Source organism: Artemia franciscana, chromosome 13, assembly GCF_032884065.1.
Source record: "Artemia franciscana chromosome 13, ASM3288406v1, whole genome shotgun sequence".
Classification (NCBI taxonomy): Eukaryota; Metazoa; Arthropoda; class Branchiopoda; order Anostraca; family Artemiidae; genus Artemia; species Artemia franciscana.
This window is the reverse complement of record NC_088875.1, coordinates 27,056,240-27,081,155: the sequence shown is the minus strand read 5'-3', so window position 1 is coordinate 27,081,155 and position 24,916 is coordinate 27,056,240. Positions and strand designations below refer to the sequence as shown.

The 24,916-nt window shown below is 36.4% G+C and overlaps 1 protein-coding gene across 1 annotated transcript in view; it reads left to right on the top strand.

Moving 5' to 3' along the window:
- LOC136034740 (kinesin-like protein KIF21A) overlaps positions 1 to 24,916 on the top strand; it is a 146,752-nt gene that overhangs the window by 94,390 nt on the left and 27,446 nt on the right. The gene's annotated exons all lie outside the window — the stretch shown is intronic.

Below are 24,916 nucleotides of genomic sequence, written 5' to 3'. Positions count from 1 at the left end.
TAATTTAAAAAAGTTCTTCCTACTGAAAGTAAGGACAAACATTAAAACTTAAAACAAACGGAAATTATTCAATATATGAGAGGGGTTGTACTCTTCTATATATATATATATATATATATATATATATATATATATATATATATATATATATATATGTATATATATATATATATATATATATATATATATATATATATATATATATATATATATATATATATATATATATATATATATATATATATATATATATATATATATATATATATATATATATATATATATATATATATATATATATATATATATATATATATATATATATATATATATAGTACCGGGAGCGTGGCGATGAGCCGTCAATCGTATGATTTTTCTTGTCAGTCATTTTTTTCTTGTGTAATTTTGTCTGCATCCTAGACACTTTAAAGAATACAAAAACTTTTGAGGCAAATATGACCTATGTATATTTTTCGAGTGTATTTCATAAAGACGACGTCGCTTAAATAAATATTTTTTTCCGAAATTGAAGATTTTAGTGAATATTCTCAAACCTCTTACTTATATAGATGACTTTTTTTTTAGGCTAGAAAATCTCAGGATACTATTTTGCTGAAAAAATATGGAGCCGTTTTCGAGGAAAAATAAATAAGTACACAAATACACAATTGTTGCTCGCTTATAAAGATAGTATAAATTTATACAAGGGAATCGGGAACTCTATGTATATTTACATTCAGCCTTTTTTTTTTCAAACTCCTATTGGCTGGTTGTTAGGGATAGGCGGACGAATAGAATAAAATGATTCTGTCGCCAAAAGTAATTTAAATCCAAGTTTACTTCTATACATAATTAATCTTCACGTTTGAGGCATTTGTCCAAATTTGCGAATAACCCGCGTATCGCCCTCTTCATAAAATGTTGCCGCCAAGAATTTGAAATAAATGTCACTGCTCCTCGTCAGTTTCGAATATCCTTCTCCAGCCCATTCCTTTAGTCAATGCTGGCTTTTTGCAGTTTTCTTGATTATCCCCCCCCCTCTTCAATTTCTCTCCTTTCTTTCAATGAAATACCTGTATGCGTTCTCGTGTACATGGGATATGTGGTTCTGCTAACTTTAATAGTATTTTATTAATTTATATGCATACTAAAGTCTATTCAGGATAAAGACACCCCTGACCCCGCCTGTGACAAAACCTCTTACCTCGGTCTTGATACAAAAAAAAAGCTGCTAGTTATTGATAGGAAATGAATCATCTGATTGTAGTATACAATCACCAGCAGTGTTATTTTGGAGCTCTTTAATCAAGATATCCATGATATCAAGTAGGCTTATTATTTCTTTTTAATTTTGGATCTATTCTGTTAATGGGGGATTGTAATTAATAAAACATAGTTGGAATACATGTAGATAATCTTATTAAGGAGGATTATAATACAGAGTCCTAGTAGAAGCCCTGACCCGTGCAATAGAACCTGCAAACAAAGAAAAAGTAGAAACAAAACTAATTTTATCCTTTGATCCTATTTTACTTAGGAGATACATGGTTTGCAACCAACAGCAAAGTATTTGAATGAGGACTAGTGAATTGAGTGAGACAAATTCAAACTAAATAATTGAGTGAGTGTAAACCAAACTAATAAAGCCTATGACCATAAGAAGTTTTTTGTATTAATCCGAGAAATATAACGTTTCTTGGCTTGATTTGCTTTAATATACATTCGTGGCATCATTATTTACTTGATTGTAAATACTATCCAAAAATATAAATCAGGCCTGATAAATGAATAGATATTACACCAGCAGACAGGAAGTTTCCAAATATATTGTTGTATTTGAGAAGTAGAACAACCACTAACCTTATAGTTATACTTTGTGAGGATGATGGTAGTCCTTGAAGAGCTTGCGGCACCTAATCTGCTTAAATTCTTCTGATGGGTTTTCTATCCATTTTATAGCTAATCAGAACCAACCACAGCACTGACAATAATATTTGATTAAAAAACGACTTATGTGCTTAATCTATTAAAAAATAAGGGTACATGTGATGGCTACTTTATGCCCCCTTCCCCTCTATATTTAGAAAGCCAAATTGATCAGGAGCTGACAAAAGCCGATTTCTTCATTATTATTTGAGTGTAAAAATGAGGTTGTTCGTAATTTTTTTTATGCAGAATCATTGGCTATGCAATTCCTTGATGAGTTAGGAGACGCAGGATGAATTGCATGTAAAAGTTTATTTTTGGCACGATAAGAAAAAAAAAAACATTGAGCACTATAAGAAATGTATGTTTTAAGCCTATCAGAGACGAAAAAGAATGTTGTGTTTGTTTTTGGGCCTCACTGACCTATTCAGTCAAGATTAATTACATCGCATTATGTTTTCTGCTCTGGTGCTCACCTGGCCTAAAAATTTCTAAGTGTTATTTTCAAGCCGTTTAAGCACCCGGCATTTAACCCAAGGAATTTAATCCCCGTTTTTCTGCGTCCTGAATCTTTTAGTCTTTGGTATGGAACGATCAAAACACTTGAAGTCACGTTAATGAGTTGATAAAAGTATAAATAGTTCTGGCTGGTAAAAAAAAAAAGAAAGTTTGGGTCCATTTTTGGGTGAAACAGTTTATTCAGATTGTTTTGCTGTGCGTAAGGGTCCCCTTGACCCAATAGCTTACGCATATAAGTTTAAGACTTTTTTTTTATACATTCGAGTTAAAGAAATTTGTCCTTTTTCTGACGAACTACACCACTCCCATTCTTTTCTCTAAACATAATATTTGAAGTCCTCCTGCCTTTTCCAAATATTCCCTGAAATTTTTGACTCTATCCCCCAGTCATTCGCCGAATGTCACAGGTGCGCTATTTTGAATGTCTGGGGAAGTATACTGTCATTTGATTTACTTCACTTTTGTTGTAAATAGATTCAAGCTTCTACTGGAAGTAATAGCACCGAAAATTTTCAATCGATCAGAAATACATTTATATGCCCCAAAACCTCCTCCTTGTGAACATAAATGTGAATTATCCTTGCCTCCTTGTTCCTCCCTCCTCCTCTAAGTCCGATATTTTCAGCTCGATATCCACAAACCATTCACAAGATGTTGTGTATATGCCATTTTAATAACCTGGATCCGTGGTTTCTTTGGTCCTTGTCAAGTCAGAATTTGAAACCCACTTGGCCACCTACCACCTCCTGCAAATCGCAACTCTATTTCCCAAGCTGTTCTTGGGTTAATGTCATACGCTATTTTAATAACCTGGGCACATATGATTTTTTTTTTTCAGTCTGTAGTAACCATAAAGACTTGTAGGGCATAATGTTTGGATGTATTGGAGAAAAATCTTTTTAGCTCCTTCTTCCCAATCCAAAATTTGACGTCTTCTTCGTCCCCTATATTCCTGAACGTTCCAACTTGATACCCCAAGCCACTTCCGAGAAATTGCCGATGCACTATTTTAAAAACCTGGTGCCACAGTGTCTTTTGATATGCCACGCTACTTAGACGTGAATAAGATTTTACCCCTCATTTGGGGCTTATAGTGCAAAAGTGAAAGTTTACTAGAGAAAAAAAAAACATATTTAGGCCATCTTTTTAACACAATTTTAAGTCCTCTTGCCCCTCCTCTCTTCCTTATTCAACACTACCTGAAAGTCTAAGTTCACAATTCAGTTTCTCGAACCGTTCCTGAGATACTGCAGAAATTGTATTTTCGCAACCTGACTGCACCTAAGGTTATTTATTTGGCTCTATCATGTCCCAAAACTATAACCAATAGCTACTTGCCCCCCCCCCCTCTGATCCGTTGTGGAATCTTGCAAATATGACGTTTCGTTGACTTGAATACGCATAAAGTCTTTTGGTTTACCTCTGCCCCCTCCCTAATGTAAAATTTGAGGTCTTCTGGATCTCCGCCATCCGACACTCCGCGAAATCCTAAAATTTTCCTTGCCATATCTGAGATATTGTGGCAATTTATAAACTCAGTTGCATATCGTGTGCTCTGATTTAATCAGGTAAGCGTGTGATTTCAAAAACAAGTCCTAATTTCACCACCAATACCAAAATTGGCTGCCTTTTCTGGTTAAACTTATCCGTGATCAGTGGGTTTTCTACAGCATTTTCATTGACCCTGGATTGTAGGTGTGTTACTTTTCTGACTTTTCTGAACAAAACGGCTATCTCAAATTTATATTCGATATCATGGAATTTACGGGAGGGCCATTTATCAGATAATAGATAGAGAGGGAGGCTAGTTGCCTTCCAATCATTTTCCATCCTAAAAGGGAAACTAGAACTTCCAGTTACCCTTCGAATTAGCACCCTCCTAAGTTTCTTCGACCATTTCTTCCACAAAAAGTGACTGGAGAAAAAGTTTTGGGGAAGGGACGGAAAGCTATTCGCTATTTTAGGTTCCGCTAGGTTCAAGGGCAGTGGCGGTTTTGCCCGTTTATGGGCTTCCTAACACCTCCTTTAACAATAAAATATGTGTTTTTTATCTAGAAAGTGATCCTGAAAGTTTCGAGCCACTGGATACTCATGATGACATCTCTAAAACCTATCTATAAAGATTTAACTATGCATAATTTACACTCCTTGCCGCATGGGCTGTGGGGCCATGTCATCCCTGAAGTTATATTTATTGAGCCTTTCGACTGTTTTAAATAAAATGGTTGTCTCTAAGGTCCGATCAGATGTCTTGGTGGTGGCGGGGGGGGGGTAAGAAAAAATGGGTATATTATGGGGGTTAGTTGCCCTCCAGTCATTTTCGACTCTTGAAAAGGGATCTACAACTGTCAATTCCTAATTGAATAAGCCCCTCTGAAGTTTCTATAACTACCCCTTCTATACAAATGGCCAAGAAAAGAAATAATGCACTGACAGCATATCGCTTTTTATTTCGACAGCGCTACAGTACTGTCCCTTATAATCAAAAGTAAGCGTTTCCGTTTTAGTCACTGAGAGCCTGTATCTAGATAATCAAAAACAGTTTCCCATGCTTAATTTAATTCTTCATTTACTTTTTTGATATTAAAATCTATCTCAATGTAATTCTTCTGAAAAGGTGATCGCGAACTTGACATGTCCCAACCATCTTGAAATTGTGTTCAGTGACTGAAACTTAGATCATAGTTGTGGCCCTATTAGAGAGCTGCCATCTAAACACAATTCTTTTAGTTCTTACATTTGACAAATTTTTTAAAATAGACATAACCTCAGTCTTTTAAAAACAGTTCGGTTAAATTCGTTTTAAGAAGAAGAATTACAAATCAGACAAATAAATATATTTAGATTGTACTTTGACTAGAGGAATTAAAGTTCCATTTTAAATGTTAGAAAAAAAGAAGGACGTTTCGGCTGGCTATTTCTAATAGTATTTTGTCAATATTTGGTCAGTTTGAATTTATAGTCCATCCGCTTTTACCGAGTGTGTTTGTTTGGTCCGGTCTTTTTTTTTTATTTTACTTTTTGGCTCCCATGATGTTCAGTAATGAATTGATGTTCAGATATGTGTGTGATGAGTCTCACCATACTTGTAGAATTATGTTCTTTTTTTTCGCCCGAGAAAATAGTTGCAAAATGAAATTGTGAACTTTTAAGTTTAAAATAAATCTTTCTGGTGTGTAAACGGAATCTTAATGTAAAAAAAAGTAATACGTGTTTAATAATTAGTTATAACTGTACATTCTAGCCGAATCTGTGTGTCCTAACGTATTTCGGAAACTTATTCTAGGGACCTATTTACTGCCGTAGGAAGCTTTATTGAGAAATACACGTAAACGTATACAAAAATACATTCTAATCGAATTATCTGTTCTATAAATTCTAGTTTTTGCCAGTGTTTTTAAGAAGAAGGTGAAAACCCTTGATCTTAAAGTCAAATGCTGTTTTGCATCATCACAAAAATAAGTGGATTATTTCTTTTTTTATGTAAAATTACTTTCTATGTAGAATATTGTCTTAGAGAGGCACTTTCTTTACCATAGTTTTCCGTCCTTTTCTAATAAGATTTGATAAGATTTCAACATAAAATTTTGCCAATAAATTAGGTTGTAATTTAATTTATCTGCTTTAAGTTTTGACGTTTTTTAGTGTTTTTTAAACTTGCCACGAAAAAAAATGTGTTTTGATTACAATTGCAACAGTTTCTTTAGTCTTTGCTATATGTATTTTTCTTGTTGTCTAGAGGAAAACAATCGCCAAGATAGTTGTGAATTCCCGTTCCATGTTCCTAGTTACACAATATTCCAGGAATTAGTTAAGTTGAAAAATATGTTCTTAAGATACAATTCCTCTTAGAAAGTATTGATATCCAAACAAAGTATTCCTAACATTACTAGTATTTATTAAAAAGAGAAGATTTTCTAACCAAAAGTGAGGAGTCTTTAAAACTTTAAACAATCAGAAGTGGTCGCATGTCTAGGGGGTAGCAGCCTCCCGCAAACGCTACTACTATTTGATTCTATATTTTATTTTTTATGTTTTGTATTGATGGTTTGACTCCTTCGCTTCAGAACATAACTCCCAAAGTTTAATTAAGTGGTAACTTCTAATCCTACTATGGATAGCTGGGTTGAGGGGAGCACCTCAACAGGTTACACATTTTTAAATGTATTTGATTTAAATATGTCTACCTCTTCAGTAAAAAGTTGGAGGTAAGGTTCTTCAACAATACAAATTAAAATCACCAAATATGTCCTTCTTTTTGTTATAAGTTGATGGACAGAATGATTGTTGCTGGAGGGGGTATAAGTTGCTTTGTACCTTAACTGATACATATTGAAAATGATCGGCTGTTTTTATTTAAACCAGGTGTACGTCTTCTTTTCTGCCAAACATTTTGAGGGAGAAAGGCGCAAGGAGTATTATAGGAGCTGTGGATCCACTTTTGTCCTTTAGTAGCATAGATTAAAAACCCTTGCATCATTTTTGTTCAAGCAGGGTATAAACAGGCATTCCTTTGTGCTACAAAATTGGAAGGATTATTTGACCCGCTTGGGTTCTCTGATCTTACTGATTGAATATCCTTATGGTATTGCAATTCAAACTAAGTTTAATATGCTTACCTTTCTGCTAGAAAGTTGGTGGGGTTCAAGGTTGAAGGTTTTATTATTAATACCATATTTACAGAACAAATTAAATTCCCAACAGAGAGAAAACTTAACAGAGTCGGGAATCAAAAACACGTTACACATAAATTTAAATTAATCGTACCTCTGCTAATATTCCACATATCTATATATATAAAAATAAGTTGTCTGTCTGTGGATGTGTGGATGGATCAGGTGACGTCATGGAAAAAACTAAAAAAAGGCAAAAACTACAAAAAAACTAAAAACTAATAAAAAAAATAAAAAGGCTAAAAAACTAAAAAAACTAAAAAAAGGTAAAAAACTAAAAAAAACTAAAAACTAAAAAAAAAACTAAAAAAAAGGAAAAAACTGAAAAATAGAAGAGAAAAAGAAAACTAATAAAATTTTAGGCTAAAAAAGGTAAAAAACTAAAAACTAAAAAAAAACTGAAAAAACTAAAAAAAGGCAAAAACTACAAAAAAACTAAAAACTAATAAAAAAAAATAAAAAGGCTAAAAAACTAAAAAAACTAAAAAAACTAAAAAAAGGTAAAAAACTAAAAAAAACTAAAAACTAAAAAAAAAACTAAAAAAAAGGAAAAAACTGAAAAATAGAAGAGAAAAAGAAAACTAATAAAATCAAGAATAAAAATAAAAAAAAAATAAAAAAGATAAAAACTAAAAAAAAAAGTAAAAAGAAAAAACGAAAAAAAACTAAAAAAGCTATAAAAAAAAAGGTAAAAACCAATAAAAAACTAAAAAAAAAACTAAAAAAGGTAAGAACTAAAAAAGAAAAAAATAAATGACGACACTCAAAGAGAAAGCGACCGGGACAAAAGGAATGTTCGATTAGCAATCAACAAAGCACCGGGACACGGAGTATAAATGACGACCAGGACATAAGTAAAAAAAAAAACTAAAAAAACTAAAAAGAAGGTAAAAACTACAAAAAAACTAAAAAGAAAAAAAAACCTAAAAACTAATAAAAAACTAAAAAATCTAAAAATCTAAATAAACTAAAAAAGAAAAAAGGAAAAAAATAAAGGAGAAAAACAAAACTAAAAAACGAATGTATATACAGACCGGGACACCGGGATACAAATGACGACCGGGACACAGGGAATATAAATGACCATACATAAGCCATAATGATCAGGACATAAGTAAAAAACATAAATGACGACCGGGACACAGGGACACAACTACAACGGGGACGCCGGGGGGCACAGGGGGATATAAATGACGACCGGGACAGGGAATGGTCGATTAGCAATCACCATCAACAAAGCTCAAGGGCAATCACTAGAATCATGAGGTATAGATCTGAATACGGATTGTTTTCCCATGGACCATTATATGTTGCATGTTCAAGAGTCGGTAAACCTGACAATCTATTTATATGCACAGACAATGGGACAGCAAAGAATGTTGTATATTCGCAAGTTTTACGTAGTTAAAAACATATATATAATATATCTATCTATATTCACAGGTGGGACATAGGGACACAACTACAATGGCGCGTAACTAATATGGCGCGTAACGACTTACGCGCGCGGGGGGGCTTGGGGGGGCGCGAAGCGCCCCCACCAACCAGGTATGACGACACTCAAAGAGAAAGCGACCGGGACAAAAGGAATGTTCGATTAGCAATCAACAAAGCACCGGGACACAGGGAGTATAAATGACGACCAGGACATAAGTAAAAAAAAAAACTAAAAAAACTAAAAAGAAGGTAAAGACTACAAAAAAACTAAAAAGAAAAAAAAAACTAAAAACTAATAAAAAAACTAAAAAATCTAAAAATCTAAATAAACTAAAAAAGAAAAAAAATAAAAAAGGAAAAAAATAAAGGAGAAAAACAAAACTAAAAAACGAATGTATATACAGACCGGTACACAACTACAACGGGGACGCCGGGGGGCACAGGGGGATATAAATGACGACCGGGACACCGGGACAGGGAATGTTCGATTAGCAATCACCATCAACAAAGCTCAAGGGTAATCATTAGAATCATGAGGTATAGATCTGAATACGGATTGTTTTCCCATGGACCATTATATGTTGCATGTTCAAGAGTCGGTAAACCTGACAATCTATTTATATGCACAGACAATGGGACAGCAAAGAATGTTGTATATTCGCAAGTTTTACGTAGTTAAAAACATATATATAATATATCTATCTATATTCACAGGTGGGACATAGGGACACAACTACAATGGCGCGTAACTAATATGGCGCGTAACTAATATGGCGCGTAACGACTTACGCGCGCGGGGGGGCTTGGGGGGGGCGCGAAGCGCCCCCACCAACTAGGTGTTGGGGTGGCGCGAAGCGCCACCCCAACAGCTAGTATATATATATATATATATATATATATATATATATATATATATATATATATATATATATATATATATATATATATATATATATATATATATATATATATATATATATATATATATATATATATATATATATATATATATATATTTAAACCAAAATCTTAAATTTTTTATTTCAAACTACCCTCAAAAATAAAATAAATAACAATAGGTAACTCAACTTTTCAGACTCCTCAACCCACCAAAAAACAACAAAATTCCGAATTTTGTTAATCTTATTCAACTCATCAACAAAGGAAAAGGTCCAACTCCCCCCCCCCCCCCCCCTACACGCCATACAAAAGAGGCATACAGATGTATAAAAACCACATACACATATATATTCCAATATACACGTACATATATGTACACATACACATACTCCTTAACAAATTACATCTTCATTAGAAATTCCTTAATTTATTTTTTAGTGTTGATAGGGGAAGAGATAGAATTGCAATTTTTAACCATACTTATTCCATACTGTAATTAAACTATTTCTTAGTGAAAAGGCGATCTCTCGGATTTAATTAGCGACTGACAAACCATCCACAGCGTCCTGGACTGTCGACATGAATCATCATCTAATACCATCTAATGAGTCCTCATCTAATACCTGAAACAGTTCAGATCCATAAAAATACGCAAGTAATGCCTTCTTACGATGCTGAACAACAAACAGAACTGACTGAAACATTACAAACTGGTTAACTGGAAGGATATTCAATTTAACATACATACTCTGAATACTTGATTTGTTTGGTAGCAAAACAGGAGATGGAACATCATCTTCAGTACTCAAAATCCTCTATTCTTTTGTCTCAGGAGTGGCAATAAGTGGCTCCTAAATGCGCTCGAATAAACATATGGGCAATAATTAAGGTAAGAATATGCTAAGCTAAAATAGACGGACCTCAATGCATTATAAGATAAAATAAACTTCATGTGACGCATCATTCCAAGATTCCTGCTTAATTTCAAATGAAGATGGCTAATGGCTTGAATGACAGGTTTTCATCAATGATAATTCCTAAGTAACGTACAAAGCTAACACACTTAATACGTACGTCGTTTGAAGCCTCAACTGACGGGAGTCCAGTACAAGAAGTTAAAGTCCGAGAGTAAATAATAAATTTCGTCTTCTCAGAATTTGCTGTCAGACGGTTCGACTTAAACCACAACAAAATTATATCAACTGACTGACATATATTTTGCCGAAGTATCAGATCAATGGATCCAGACACTATACCCCGTATCGTCAGCAACAACACTGTAAGTCCGAGATCCTTAATGACTCACTTAAGTCATTGGTATAAATCAAGAAAAGCAAGGGGCTAAGTACAGATCATTGAGGGCACCGGTGTTGTTCAACTGCTGCACTTTTCTTGATGAGGAGTCACCATTGTCAACGAATTGTGTCCGGTCATCTAAGTACGCCATAATTAAAGAGCAGCCTGGTTCGTTTTATCCCATAATGATGTAGTTTATGTTTTAAAATACGATAGGAAATTGTGTCGAATGCTTTGTTATGGCACTTGGTATTAAAAAAGTGACATATAGCAATCGAAGATTCTGTCGGTCTGTCTGTCCGTCTGTCGGTCCCGGTTTTGCTACTTTAGGCACTTCCAGGTAAGCTAGGACGATGAAATTTGGCAAACGTATCAGGGACCGGACCAGATTCAATTAGAAATAGTTGTTTTCCCGATTTGACCATCTGGAGGGGGGAGTGGGGGGCCGGTTAATTCGGAAAAAATAGAAAAAATTAAGTATTTTTAACTTATGAGTGGGTGATGGGATCTTAATGAAATTTGATGTTTGTAATGATATTGTGTCTCAGAGATCTTATTTTAAATCCCGACCGGATCTGATGACATTGCGGGGAGTTAGAGGGGGAAACCTAAAATCTTGGAAAACACTTAAAGAGTGGAGGGATCGGGATGAAACTTGATGGGAAAAATAAGCACAAGTCCCAGATACATGATTGACTTAATTGGAAGGGATCCGCTCTCTTTGGGGTAGTTGGGGGGGGGGGGGGGGTAATTCTGAAAAATTAGAAAAATGAGGTATTTTTAACTTACGAATGGGTGATCGGATCTCAATAAAATTTGATGTTTAGAAAGATATCGTGTCTTAGAGCTCTTATTTCAAATCCCGACCGGATCTGGTGACATTGGGGGGAGTTGGGAAGGGGAAACCTAAAACTTGGAAAACACTTAGAGTGGAGGGATCGGGATGAAACTTGGTGGGAAAAATAAACACAAGTCCTAGATACATGATTGACATAAACGGAACGGATCCACTCTCTTTGGGGTAGTGGGGGGGGTATTTCTGAAAAATTAGAAAAAATGGGGTATTTTTAACTTACGAACGGGTGATCGGATCTCAATGAAATTTGATATTTAGAAGGATATCGTGGCTCAGAGCTCTTGTTTTAAACCCGACCGGATCTGGTGACATTGGGGGTGGGGGGGTTGGGTGGGGAAACCTAAAACTTGGAAAACACTTTGAGTGGAGGGATCAGAATGAAACTTGATGGGAAAAATAATCACGAGTCCTAGATACATGATTGACATAGCTGGAACGGATCCGCTCTCTTTGGGGTAGTTGGGGGAGGGGTTAATTCTGAAAAATTAGAAAAGTGAGGTATTTTTAACTTACGAACGGGTGATTGGATCTCAATGAAATTTGATATTTAGAAGGATATCGTGTCTCAAAGCTCTTATTTTAAATCCTGACAGAATCTGGTGACATTGGGGGAGGTTTGGGGTGGGGAACCCAAAATCATGGAAAACGCTTACATTGGAGGGCTCGGGTTGAAACTTGGTGGAAAAAATAAGCAGAAGTCTTACATACGTGATTTACATAATCGGAACGGATCCGCTCTATTGGGGGGGGGGTTAATTCTGAAAATAAGAAAAAATGACGTATTTTTAACTTACGAAGGAGTGATCGGATCTTCATGAAACTTCATATTTAGAAGGACCTCGTATCTCAGATCTCTTATTTCAAATCTCAACCGGATCAAGTGTAATTGGGGGGGGGGGCAGTTGGGGGACCGGAAATCTTAGAAAATACTTAAATTGGTGAGATCAGAATGAAACTGGATGGGAAGAATATAAACCTGTCTAAGATACATGACTGACATAACCGGACCGAATCTGCTCTCTTTGGTGGAATTCAGGGGGGGGGGTAATTTGATATTTAGAAGGATCTTGTGCTTTAAAGTTCTAATTTTAAATTCTGACCAGATCCTGTGACATTGGGGGGAGTTTGAGGGAGAAACCGGAATTCTTGGAAAAAGCGAAAATTTGGGTATTTTTATCTTACGAATAGATGATCGGATCTTAATGAAATTTGATTTTTAGAAGGAATTCATGTCTCAGAGCTCTTATTTCAAATCCCGACCAGATCTTTTGACATTGGGGGGAGTTGGAGGGGGAAATCTTGGAAAAACACTTGGAGTGGAGGAATCGGGATGAAGCTTGGTGGATAGAATAAACAAATGTCCTTGATACGTGATTGACAGAATCGTTCTGGATTCGCTCTCTTTGGGGGAGTCGGGGAGGGGTTCAATGATTTGGCGTGTTTGGTGCTTCTGGACGTGCTAGGACGATGAAAATTGGTAGGCGTGTCAGGGAGCTGCACAATTTGACTTGATAAAGTCGTTTTCCAAGATTCGACCATCTGGGGGGCTAAAGGGGGAAGAAAAATTAGAAAAAATTAGGTATTTATAACATACGAGTGGGTGATCGGATCTTAATGAATTTTGATATTTAGAAGTACATCGTGACTCAGAGCTCTTATTTTAAATCCTGACCGGCATTAAGCCTCTTATTTTCCTTTTTAAGTCAATCTATTGATTCATAGAATTTTGTTAGAGCTCATACCATATGATATCTTGGCTCTTAGCTCTTCTCGCCTCGTCACAAATGCCATATGAGCTCTTAGCTCTTGTTGGTATAAAAAAAACACAGTTGTTGGAATATCACCTTTATATAAAATAATATGAAAAAAACTTCGTTTTCTTAAAGAGTTAAAGAGGCTGCGTCCCAAAGTCGAACCTTAAAACGTACAGGAATTAGAAGAGGCAGTTGGGGGGCTGCCGCCCCCCAAACCCCCAGCTTTTAAAGACTCTTTTGTACAGGTTTTTTTTGTGGGGGGACTTCATTGTTAATAATTACTAGTTTCGGCGCAATGGTTCTCCTGTCCTCTTGTGTTTAACATTTTTTGAAGTTATTCCATTATTCATTCATTTCAATGTTTTGTTAATTAAAAGAGGGCCTTTCCCAAGCCAAGAGCGGGGGGTTAGCAAAAGAACAAAAAACCTGTACAAAAGAGTCTTTAAAAGCTGGGGGTTTGGGGGGCGGCAGCCCCCCAACTGCCTCTTCTAATTCCTGTACGTTTTAAGGTTCGACTTTGGGACGCAGCCTCTTTAACTCTTTAAGAAAACGAAGTTTTTTTCATATTATTTCTGTACGTTTTTCTACAATCCATGGTGGATGTAATTTAATAATTCCTGTACTCCTCGTACAGGAATTAGGAGAGGAAACCCCCCCCCCCGCTTTTAAATCATTGTATAAAATAGAAAAAAAAATAGATAGAATGACCGAAATGTTTCTTTTGCTCATAAGAAGCTAATATTCTGTTATCTCTCAAATGATAAGCTGTCCAGGTGTTATCAAAATTTTTTTGATGTTGTGAAAAAAAACCGCCCATAAGGGACTTGAACCCTTGACCCGAGGATTAAAAGTCTCACGCTCTACCAAGTTAGCTAATAACTTGCATGTGTGTAAATATAACTTCTCAGTAAATTTTAAAAATTTCAAATTAACATGGGCTCTTATGGAGAGAAATCCGTTAATTAATAGCTAATGCGTGGTTTCTGGAAAACAGGGAAGGAGTTATCGGATCGAGCTGAAATTTCGCGGATAAGCTCCTGGGCCGTAGGGGACCTTAACTTGTGAATTTCAGCCCGATCGGACAACGTTAAAAGGGGGGGGGGGTTGGAGGGTCGAAACTTTCGGGGGGTTAAGATTTTCCTACGAAACTTTCCAGGAAAATTACTCGGAGAATTCCGCATCGAATGAGTCTTCGTACACCCAGATCCGATGTCGGATGTGACCTGTAGGCGTCTAGGAAAAAAAAGTAAATGAATTTTAAGTGGCTATGCGTGGTTTCTGGAAAACAGGGAAAGAGTTATCGGATCGAGCTGAAATTTCGCGGATAAGCTCCTGGGCCCTAGGGGACCTTAACTTGTGAATTTCAGTCCGATCGGACAACGTTAAAGGGGGGCTTGGGTTGACGAGTCGAAACTTTCGGCCAGATTTTCCCTATGAAGGAAAAGTTGGAGGGGGATGAAATTTTGCAGGTTTCTTAGTTGGAGCTCGGGCTACGAAATGCATCCCTCCCCATCCCTCTGCGACCACTGGAACCGAAGATCGCTTAACATTGTCGTGTGTCGCCTCTTTATAGAGGCACGAGTGTGCCTCCTTGACGTCATGAATAAACTGAGTAACAACTAAATCCGTATGTTGGGTAGAATGGTTTCTCCTGAAACTAAATTGTGACTTGAGGAAGAAATTAATCTTCTCTAGAAACAAACCAGACCATTATATAAACCACTCTCAATAAGTTTAGAAAAAAAGTGATAAAATCAAAATTAGACGATAATTATCTAGATCTTTTGACTCACCTCCCTTATACAACACAACTTTTCTAGCGACTTTAAAGCAATCAAGGAATTTTTCTGTTCTTAAAACAAAGTTTAATAATATGAGCTAAGCACTCCTCAGTTTCCAGGATAATCGTCTTCAGCGAATTTGTACTAGATCCATCCGGCTGTTCTGACTTTCCGTTTTTCAAAAGCCTGGAAATGACCAACAATAAAAATAACAGGAGGAAAAAATATTGATAGGTCATTTTATAGTGGTAAATACTTCTTGAAATAAGCATATTCAGCTGTCTGCAATACAGCTGTTGGTGCAGAAGTCATTTCATTGATAGTAGCAAAGTGGTGGCTAAGTAGCGTAACCAGTTATTTTTTTCTTTTCACATCTGTCCCATCTGTTGCTATCATTTCTTCGGGGATTTCTTTTTGTTTCGTCCGATTACAACGATCATTAATGAATTTCCATGTCTTCCTTGGCAACCCATCCGCCTCCAAGAATGCTTATTTGTAATAACTCGGCTTTGATTCCCGAATTAATGTTGTTATTGTATTTTTTAAATTCTTGAAATTTTGCACATTTTCTTCAGTCGAAATTGAATGTTTCCTATACAGCTTATTCTTTACATTTATAAACTTGAGTATATTTGATGTAATCAGTAGTGACGCCTCCATGGTTTCCACAGCACCCATATCCTACCATTCCAAAATACCCATATCCCGCCATTCCACAACATCCTTATCTCACCATTCCGACGTAAGACAGCAAGTACATGTTACGTCATAGAGAATGTTTAATGTTGCATGTTATGTTGGCTTGTTGCATAATAAAGAGTCTTTAAAAAACCGACGAGGGTCAGGGGAAAACCTTCAGGATCGGTTAGTCAAGATGCAAACGTTACATAATAGTTTCTTTGATTCTTTAAAACCTTCAGGGGCCCGCCAAATCAGGATTTCTTTGGATGTCATGATAAAAAACATACGAGAGCCAGGGAAAAACCTCCAGTATTTCCAAGACTGTTATGTTATAGGCTTTGGTTTTTGTCTATTACAGATTCTTTAAAAAACTACGAGAACTCGCCAAATCAAGATATCTAAGGTTGTTGTGTAATAGCTTAGATTCTTTGATTCTAGAAGAATCTTTGATTCTTCAAAAAAATAACTACAAGACCCCTCAAAATCAAGATTTCTATGCTTGTTTTGTTTAAAACAACCTTCAGGCTCCTCCCTCAAGTGAGTGCATGGTCCTTACACCATCCCAGTATTTTTGTGCTTTTCCGCCATTTCGTGTCAGCAAACAAAGGATTTCCCCCGCCACTTTCTATGGCCAGAACCACTAGAAAGACTATTGATTTTTCTATGAAAAAAATCTTGTTGCTATCCTGCTGTTTCCAGGAAAACAGAAGTGTCATCCACTATTATTCTAGCGGAAACGGTTACTGGTATTCCCCATCAGATTTTGAACGTGACACATCAAGGTTTTCTAAAAATGAATATGCCTCAAAGGTATCAACAGGTAAGCCTTTATGGGTATTAAGGAGGACCCCCTCCTCCCGCCAAAAATAAGGTGTGCATACCCAAATTTAACCTGCTATATTCTTTGTATTAGATAATCATGTAAAAAAACACACCCTCTCGCATAAGATAGTTTTATTGCGGATAAATTTTTCTCTTTTTATCACAGAAGTCAAATCTCCTATTAAACCGCTAATCGAAGTGTGTTCAAGCAAGTTGCTAAAAAAACATAAGCACCTGTATATGTTAAACCTTTAGTGATGTAAAGGCTTAGTTTCTGCCGAACAACTACTTTTCTGATAATTGAGTGAAGGGGATCTTACAAACCAGTAAATTTGAACACTATGTTATTACATGCGAATTGCATATTGGGGTGTTATGGTTAAACATAATCCTTGATTTTAATGTGAAATGCTCCGAAAAGTATAACTTATCTAGGCGCTACATGAAAGGGGTTGATAATATTCTTTCATTACAATAATTAAAAATAGCAAACAAGCTTTGTTCTGACTATAATCATGAATTATTTGAAAGCCCCCTCCCCCCGGGATAGGGTCAGATGTAACCCTGAACTTTAGTGATTGTCTAACTTTTTCCTCTAGCGCATTCTATTATACATATTTCTCATAAACAGAGTACCTTAACTCTCTAAAAACTGTAATTTTCACTATCTTGAAAAAGAAGATTAGGTTAGGAAAATGAGCTAGGGTCTACAGACTTGTCCTAGGAAGGTATTTTGAAACACGTAGCAGGCTTATTTTACCGCTCTTAAAGGAAATAACTACAAATTAATGTACTCGGATTAAACCGAAACGTTGTATTATCAATTGATTTCTACGTTGTGGTCTTGATTTCAAATTCTTAGCCTGGACTTAAACCACTAAAATTCTCAGAAGACTGAATAATAACAAATTTTTTAAAGCTCATGCTCTTTTTTTGATAAAGTCTCTTTTATTCGCGCGAAACTACTTGTAACTTAAATACATGAATATAAGAGAGAAAGATGGGTTATTAATATAAATAAACAATACAAGCAAATGGCCCAAGGCAAAGCTTGTTTAGAAAAGTTGCCAATTAAGTGTGAATAAAGTTGCCCATATTACATTTAAACGTACTCTTTTTTAAAAAAATTATAACTCAATTTTTTTTTTTTTAATATATTATAGCAAGAACAAAAATATAAGAAAGTATTTACGGCCTGTGATATTGGCTAATTTAAATTTTTTTGTTAAATACTCCCCTTACTAAGGTTAAGCAAATTTAAATTCCGTATAATGTATATTCTTGTTGAGACTAACAAAGGGAGAAATAACTAGGATGTTGGGAACCTTGTTCGCTGCCCCTGGGAGAGAGGGGGGTTAATCGTATTGCCCTATCCTAAAAATAAATCCATTCTTTTCAGCCTAATGAGGCTTTGAAGGGCTTTTAGCCACGATTTAGTGCTAAAAGTTGGGTTTGTCTGGGAACTATTAAAAACACTGATGATATTACCCATCTTTAAAAAGTAACGCATTCATTTTAGTTTAATATAGGGGCCCTCTTGTCAATAGTTTTGAGGAAAGACCCCAGGGAAACAGCTAAAAATAAGACATTCCTTTCTGGTTAATAAAAGGGAGAATAACTAGGATCTTCTTGCCTCTACAAATGATGTATTGTAGTGATGACATATTTTTGGAGAGGAGAATTTGAGGGCATTGCCCAATAGGTTTTCCTTTTCCAGAAAGCCTAAGTATATGAACAATAATTTAGTTGCGTTTTCCTATTGCCTATAAGAAGAAGGACATGAGGAGCCACTTGTCCTTAAATTAATACTCTTTTCAAAGATCAAAATCATAATTCTTTCAAGGGAATACAAATTTTTATTCTTCTATGATCATTAGACCTTTAGTTGGTAGTGTGGTCTCAATGCATCTGAAGGGTCACTCTTAAGTATAATGCGTTCCCTTTTCAGCCTAAAATAAATCCTTTCACAGGATGAAATCAAGAGTGTTTTAATGAGCTAAAAAGCTCTTATTATTTCCTAGGTTCACAAAGCGGCATTAGTGCCTACACCAGGGGGTTTACATTGAGAACATTGAGACGGCTATCCTGTCACTGCCACCCCAATTCCATGACAATTCATGTACAATCCCTGAGAATCGTGAATTTGAGAGGGATTGTAGTGCGGTGGTGAGCCTTATTAGTATAATCCCCCAATTTTGATTTAGACACTTTCTTGAGGGATCTTGGCCTCGATGCGGAATTCTTAGGTCATCTTTTAAAACGAGTGCCATCTAAGTGGTACTGTCCATACAGGTCCGGTAGACATAGCACATGTCAGCAAGATTCTGGCACTTCTTGAAGAACACACTAGGGAGGCGGGAGGTAGGGATAGTATTAAAGTAGCTGTCGCCCAAAAAAAAATGTTGATGAAAAATGTACTTGCATTACCTACAAACGGAAATGCTGTCACGTCACCCGGACATACATAATTCTGAGGTTTTTTTTAGAGTGGGTAGGAAGTTATTTTAATAGGGTAGAGAATCACAATGAAAATGAGAGTGGGTCATTTGTAAATATAACAAAGATTAAAAAAGAATTTGTTTAAGAGGCGGGATGGGGAAGGAGGGATGTAAAATATAATGTTGATTTGAGCGCCTGTTGAGGTGTAAAACATTTTCGTTTTGATACGGGCTTTAAGTGCTTCAAGTGTTAAGTCCTTGTCGCAGGGCATAACCCTCTTTTCAATGATGCTGGTAAGCCACATTAGGATTTTTTGTCTGTTAATGGAGGTGGGGAGGGGGAAGTGATTTCTGAAGTAAATGTTAACTGTTTAAGGGTGCAGTATATTGCAACACTTAAGAGGATAGATATTTTTGGGGTTAGGCTAAGGGCTAATGACCATTAAAGATAAGGGTTTCAGTGGTACAGTACGATGCAGAGTATGAAGAGAGTAACTTGAAGATAACAAGGGGTTTTTATATTCAGTGAGGGCTCCGTCCATTGAATTGGTGAAACACAGTATGGCTTCTCTACGAGTCTGCCAAAGATTCTGATTCAATTGGACATTTATTTCCTATTCCACACATTAATCGGTTTCTAAGTCGGGGGTAGAAGCAAACTATACGTTACTATTGTCAAATTTGTCTGTCTAGATTCTATACAGAACTAATATTAAAACATCACTTGAAGCACAGCAATTTTCGTGGATACCAGTCCGTTGAGATGGTTTCGGGCGACAATGCCAACTTGTGGCTTAAGAATTTTAAAGCTTCGCTCTTGCAGAGCGACAAGGTGATATTAGACATTGAAGCTAAACCCATAGATGTGTGTGGTCCATCAAACTCGAATGGTGCTAATGAACATGAAGCCATTGCGGTTTCTCGCTGAAAGGTTAGGTTAGGTCTCTTTGAGCATGCTCAAAGAGACTAGATTAATAGCTTGCAGTTGGTAGAGGTATTGGAGGCATCGAATGGGGAAGATTGGATAGGCGCAGTCATCATTGCACTGTTGGGTTTTGAAAGGGGATATTTTTGAGGGTAGTCCGGAAATGTCAGTCTGCGAATATGACCATTTAAGTAATCCTATTTTATCAGGAGGGAGTAACTTTCGGGAGTAGCACATACATTTTATAATTTAAATATTAAAGAGGAACATTTTCTACCGGTTTACGTGCACCTTTCCAACTATGATTTGAAATTCATATTACCAGTGTTGGCACGATTGCAGAAAGATGAAGTTGTAGATGGCGCATGGGTTGATGGGTCTTTTTCATATCATATCATACTCATCTAAAAAATAGTAAAATCATAAAACACTCATCATAGAAATTATCTAGAAGTTGCTGCTCTTAGAATTCAAATGTAAAATGGTCGAAAATGGTAATACTCACTGGAATGAAATCCCTTTGTTAGATTCCTATATTTTTTCCTAAATTCCTAAGTCAAATCATTCAAGTACAGAAAAGTGACGATTTTAATAGCACCCCCCTCCTTAAAAAGCACTTTCCAGATAATGATGAGTCCTACATCTCCAAGAAAAATCAAACCCATCGAAACGTTTTATGATTCACTTCACGATCGTCAATGCGCCACCGCCAACTATGAATTTTCTAAAACTGTTTCGAGCAAGGGAGGGTGTAAAAATGGGGGATTATGGTAAAATGTATCCGGCAAGTGATGTATTGACATTGTTGAATATTGTCTGTAGAAACACGGACAAAATTTACGAAGAATATTGGTTGGATTTGAGGCATTATCTTTCAACTCTTCATCTGGTGATAGATCTAATTCTTAAAATAGGCAATGAAAAAATAGGTCTGAACACCGTCGTGGATCAGCACTAATTCGTGATCCATGCAGGGAGGGTATGTTTTCCATGGGGATCGTATCTTGGAAACTGACCCGACTGGACAAAAGACTGGGAATTTTACTACTGTTTATATGGAACTTGGTATTAACCAAGTGACATATAGCAATCGCCAATTCTGTCGGTCTGTCTGTCTTTCTGTCGGTCCCGGTTTTGCTTCTTTAGGCACTTCCAGGTAAGCTAGGACGATGAAATTTGTCAGGCGTATCAGGGACGTGACCAGCTTAAATTAGAATTAGTCGTTTTTCCAATTTGACCATATGGGGGGAGTGGGGGGCCGGTTAATTCGTAAAAAAATAGAAAAAATGAAGTATTTTTAACTTATGAGCGGGTGATGGGATCTTAATGAAATTTGATGTTTGGAATGATATTGTGTCTCAGAGCTCTTATTTTAAATCCGGACCGGATCTGATGACATTAGGGGGAGTTGGAGGGGGGAAACCTAAAATCTTGGAAAACACTAAGAGTGGAGGGATCGGGATGAAACTTGATGGGAAAAATAAGCACAGGTCCCAGATACATGATTGACATAATCGGAATGGATCCGCTCTCTTTGGGGTAGTTGGGGGGGGGGGTAATTCTGAAGAATTAGGAAAAATGAGTTTTTTTTAACTTACGAACGGGTGATCGGATCTCAATGGAATTTTATGTTTAGAGGAATATCGTGTCTTAGAGCTCTTGTTTTAAAGCTTGACCGGATCTGGTGACATTGGGGGGGGGTTGGGAGGGGGAAACCTAAAACTTGGAAAACACTTAGAGTGGAGGGATCGGGATGAAACTGTGGGAAAAATAAACACAAGTCCTAGATACATGATTGACATAAATGGAACGGATCTGCTCTCTTTGGGGTAGTTGGGGGGGGGGTATTTCTGAAAAACTAGAAAAAAATGAGGTATTCTTAACTTACGAACGAGTGATCGGATCTCAATGAAATTTGATATTTAGAAGGATATCGTGGCTCAGAGCTCTTATTTACAACCCGACCGGATCTGGTGACATCGAGGGGGGGAGGTTGGGAGGGGGAAACCTAAAACTTGGAAAACACTTAGAGTGGAGGGATCGGGATGAAACTTGGTGGGGAAAATAAGCACAAGTCCTGGATATATGATTGACAAACGGAACGAATCCGCTCTCTTTGGGGTAGTTGGGGGAGGGGTTAATTCTCGAAAATTAGAAAAAATTAGGTATTTTTAACTTACGAACGGGTGATTGGATCTCAATGAAATTCGATATTTAGAAGGATATCGTGTCTCAACGCAACTATTTTAAATCCTGACCGGATCTGGTGACATTGGGGGAAGTTTGGGGTGGGGAAACCTAAAATCATGGAAAACGCTTAGATTGGAGGGATCAGGATGAAACTTGGTGGGAAAAATAATCAGAAGTCTTACATACGTGATTTACATAATTGGAACGGATCCGCTCTATTGGGGGGGGGGTAATTCTGAAAAATAAGAAAAAATGACGTATTTTTAACTTACGAAGGAGTTATCGGATCTTCATGAAACTTCATATTTAGAAGGACCTCGTAACTCAGATCTCTTATTTTAAGTCTCAACCGGATCAAGCGTAATTGGGGGGGGGACCGGAAATCTTAGAAAATACTTAAAGCGGTGAGATCAGGATGAAACTGGATGGGAAGAATATAAACCTGTCTAAGATACGTGACTGACATAACCGGACCAAATCTGCTCTCTTTGGTGGAATTGGGGGGGGAGGTAATTTTGAAAATTGAGGTATTTATAACTTACGAAAGGTTGACCAAATCTTAATGAAATTTGATATTTAGAAAGATCTTGTACTTTAAAGTTCTAATTCTAAATTCCGACCATATCCTGGGACATTGGGGGGAGTTGGAGGGGGAAAACGGAATTCTTGGAAAAAGTGAAAATTGGGGTATTTTTATCTTACGAATAGATGATCGGATCTTAATGAAATTTGATTTTCAGAAGGAATTCATGTCTCAGAGCTCTTATTTCAAATCCTGACCAGATCTTTTGACATTGGGGGGGGGGAGTTGGAGGGGGAAATCTTGGGAAAACACTTGGAGTGGAGGAATCGGGATGAAGCTTGGTGGATAGAATAAACAAATGTCCTTGATACGTGATTGATGGAATCGTACTGGATTTGCTCTCTTTGGGGGAGTTGGGGGGAGGGGTTCAGTGATTTGGCGAGTTTGGTGCTTCTTGGCTTTCTAGGACGATGAAAATTGGTAGGCTTGTCAGGGAGTTTCACAATTTGACTTGATAAAGTCGTTTTCCCAGATTCGACCATCTGGGGGGCTAAAGGAAGAGGAAAATTTAGAAAAAAATTAGGTATTTATAACTTACGAGTGGGTGATCGGATCTTAATGAATTTTGATATATAGAAGGACATCGTGACTCAGAGCTCTTATTTTAAATCCTGACCGGCATTAAGCCTCTTATTTTCCTTTTTGAATTAATCTATTGATTCATAGAATTTTGTTAGAGCTCATACCATATGATCTCTTGGCTCTTAGCTCTTTTGCCTCGTCACAAGTGCCATATGAGCTCTTAGCTCTTGTTTCTTACCATCACGCCGGCTGGTGTTGCTCCACAGTTGGTGCCGCGCCTTCCGACCGGTCTGGCCGCCTTACCCGGCGAGATATCCAGGTCTCTTTTCTGTTGTTGATTATTGTATCTCTAAATATGTTCAAATGCATATTTCATATTGTTTGTCCAAGTGCTTATTTAAATATTTTGTTTTGTTTTTAATTTGTAGCGCATTTATTTATGTATTAAAGAAACAATTTCTTGATTATTTATTCAATAGATTTCGATTATATTTGGTCAGTTATATCTTGAAATCAGGGAAGTATGTATGAATTTAAAACTCCATTCAGATCATTTCTTTAAGGACCATCAATGTCTGGCAAAACAAGACTTTTAAGGAAAATAGCTCAAAATCGTGATCAAATCTTTTTGGAAACCGAAAAATGTTTCTTATTACTATATTGTGCGGCGAGAATCCTATGATGAAATATAGAGCATTGCACCAGACATGAAATTCATACGGGGACTTGACTATATTATTGATATTCATACGGGGACATATTTAATATTATTGAAACAAACTTGTGGTTGATTATTGATAATCTAGAGGTGATTTAGCCGATCTATTGAAGAATGGTCTCAGGAGATGATACAGTTATTTGCTGTCCCGTCTCATCATGAAAAAATTTACGCGACCGTTGTTATGTAAATAACCGTAAAATAACCGTAACCGTGATGGTCTCCGCAATCTCTTCAATCAGAGCAAATGCGTGAGAACACTTGTTTTGAATTGTACCTACTATATCTTCTATAGTGTTGTCGCGATTCAAGTTCTCTTATAACTTTAAACAAGCAAATATATTCCGGTGAACCAAAATTTTTACTCTTGGCATGCATTCAAGCTACTAATAAACCCTATGGATACATTCTAACGGATCTCAATCAAAACACGCCCGAAGATTTATGTTTGATCACGGATTTTTTTTATAATATGATTACCGTATATCTACCCTTGAATAGTAAAAAAGGTCTTTAGTCGTCATCATGACATTGAAGAAACTAGATAAAAACAGACATTTATTTTCTGTCCCTGTTAATTCAAAACCGATGCTTATGAAGGCTATACTCAAACATGGTATTGACAATGAATTCAATTATCTCTTATCTGAGCTTTTGTTGAAATTTAACTGAAGGCAATTTTCAACTGCCAGAAGTAGTTAGGCAAAAGACAAAGCAACATCATTCACTATATACCCTACCTGTCAAAAAGAAAGGAAAAGATTTTAAAGGAAAACGACTTGTTCAAGTGGTTGGTAGTTTTTTTTCACTTTTACTGCCAATTATTGTGGGACTTGTAAACACTATTCTCTAGATGCCTAAACCTTGCATATTGACGCCAATAGATCTCGCTCTT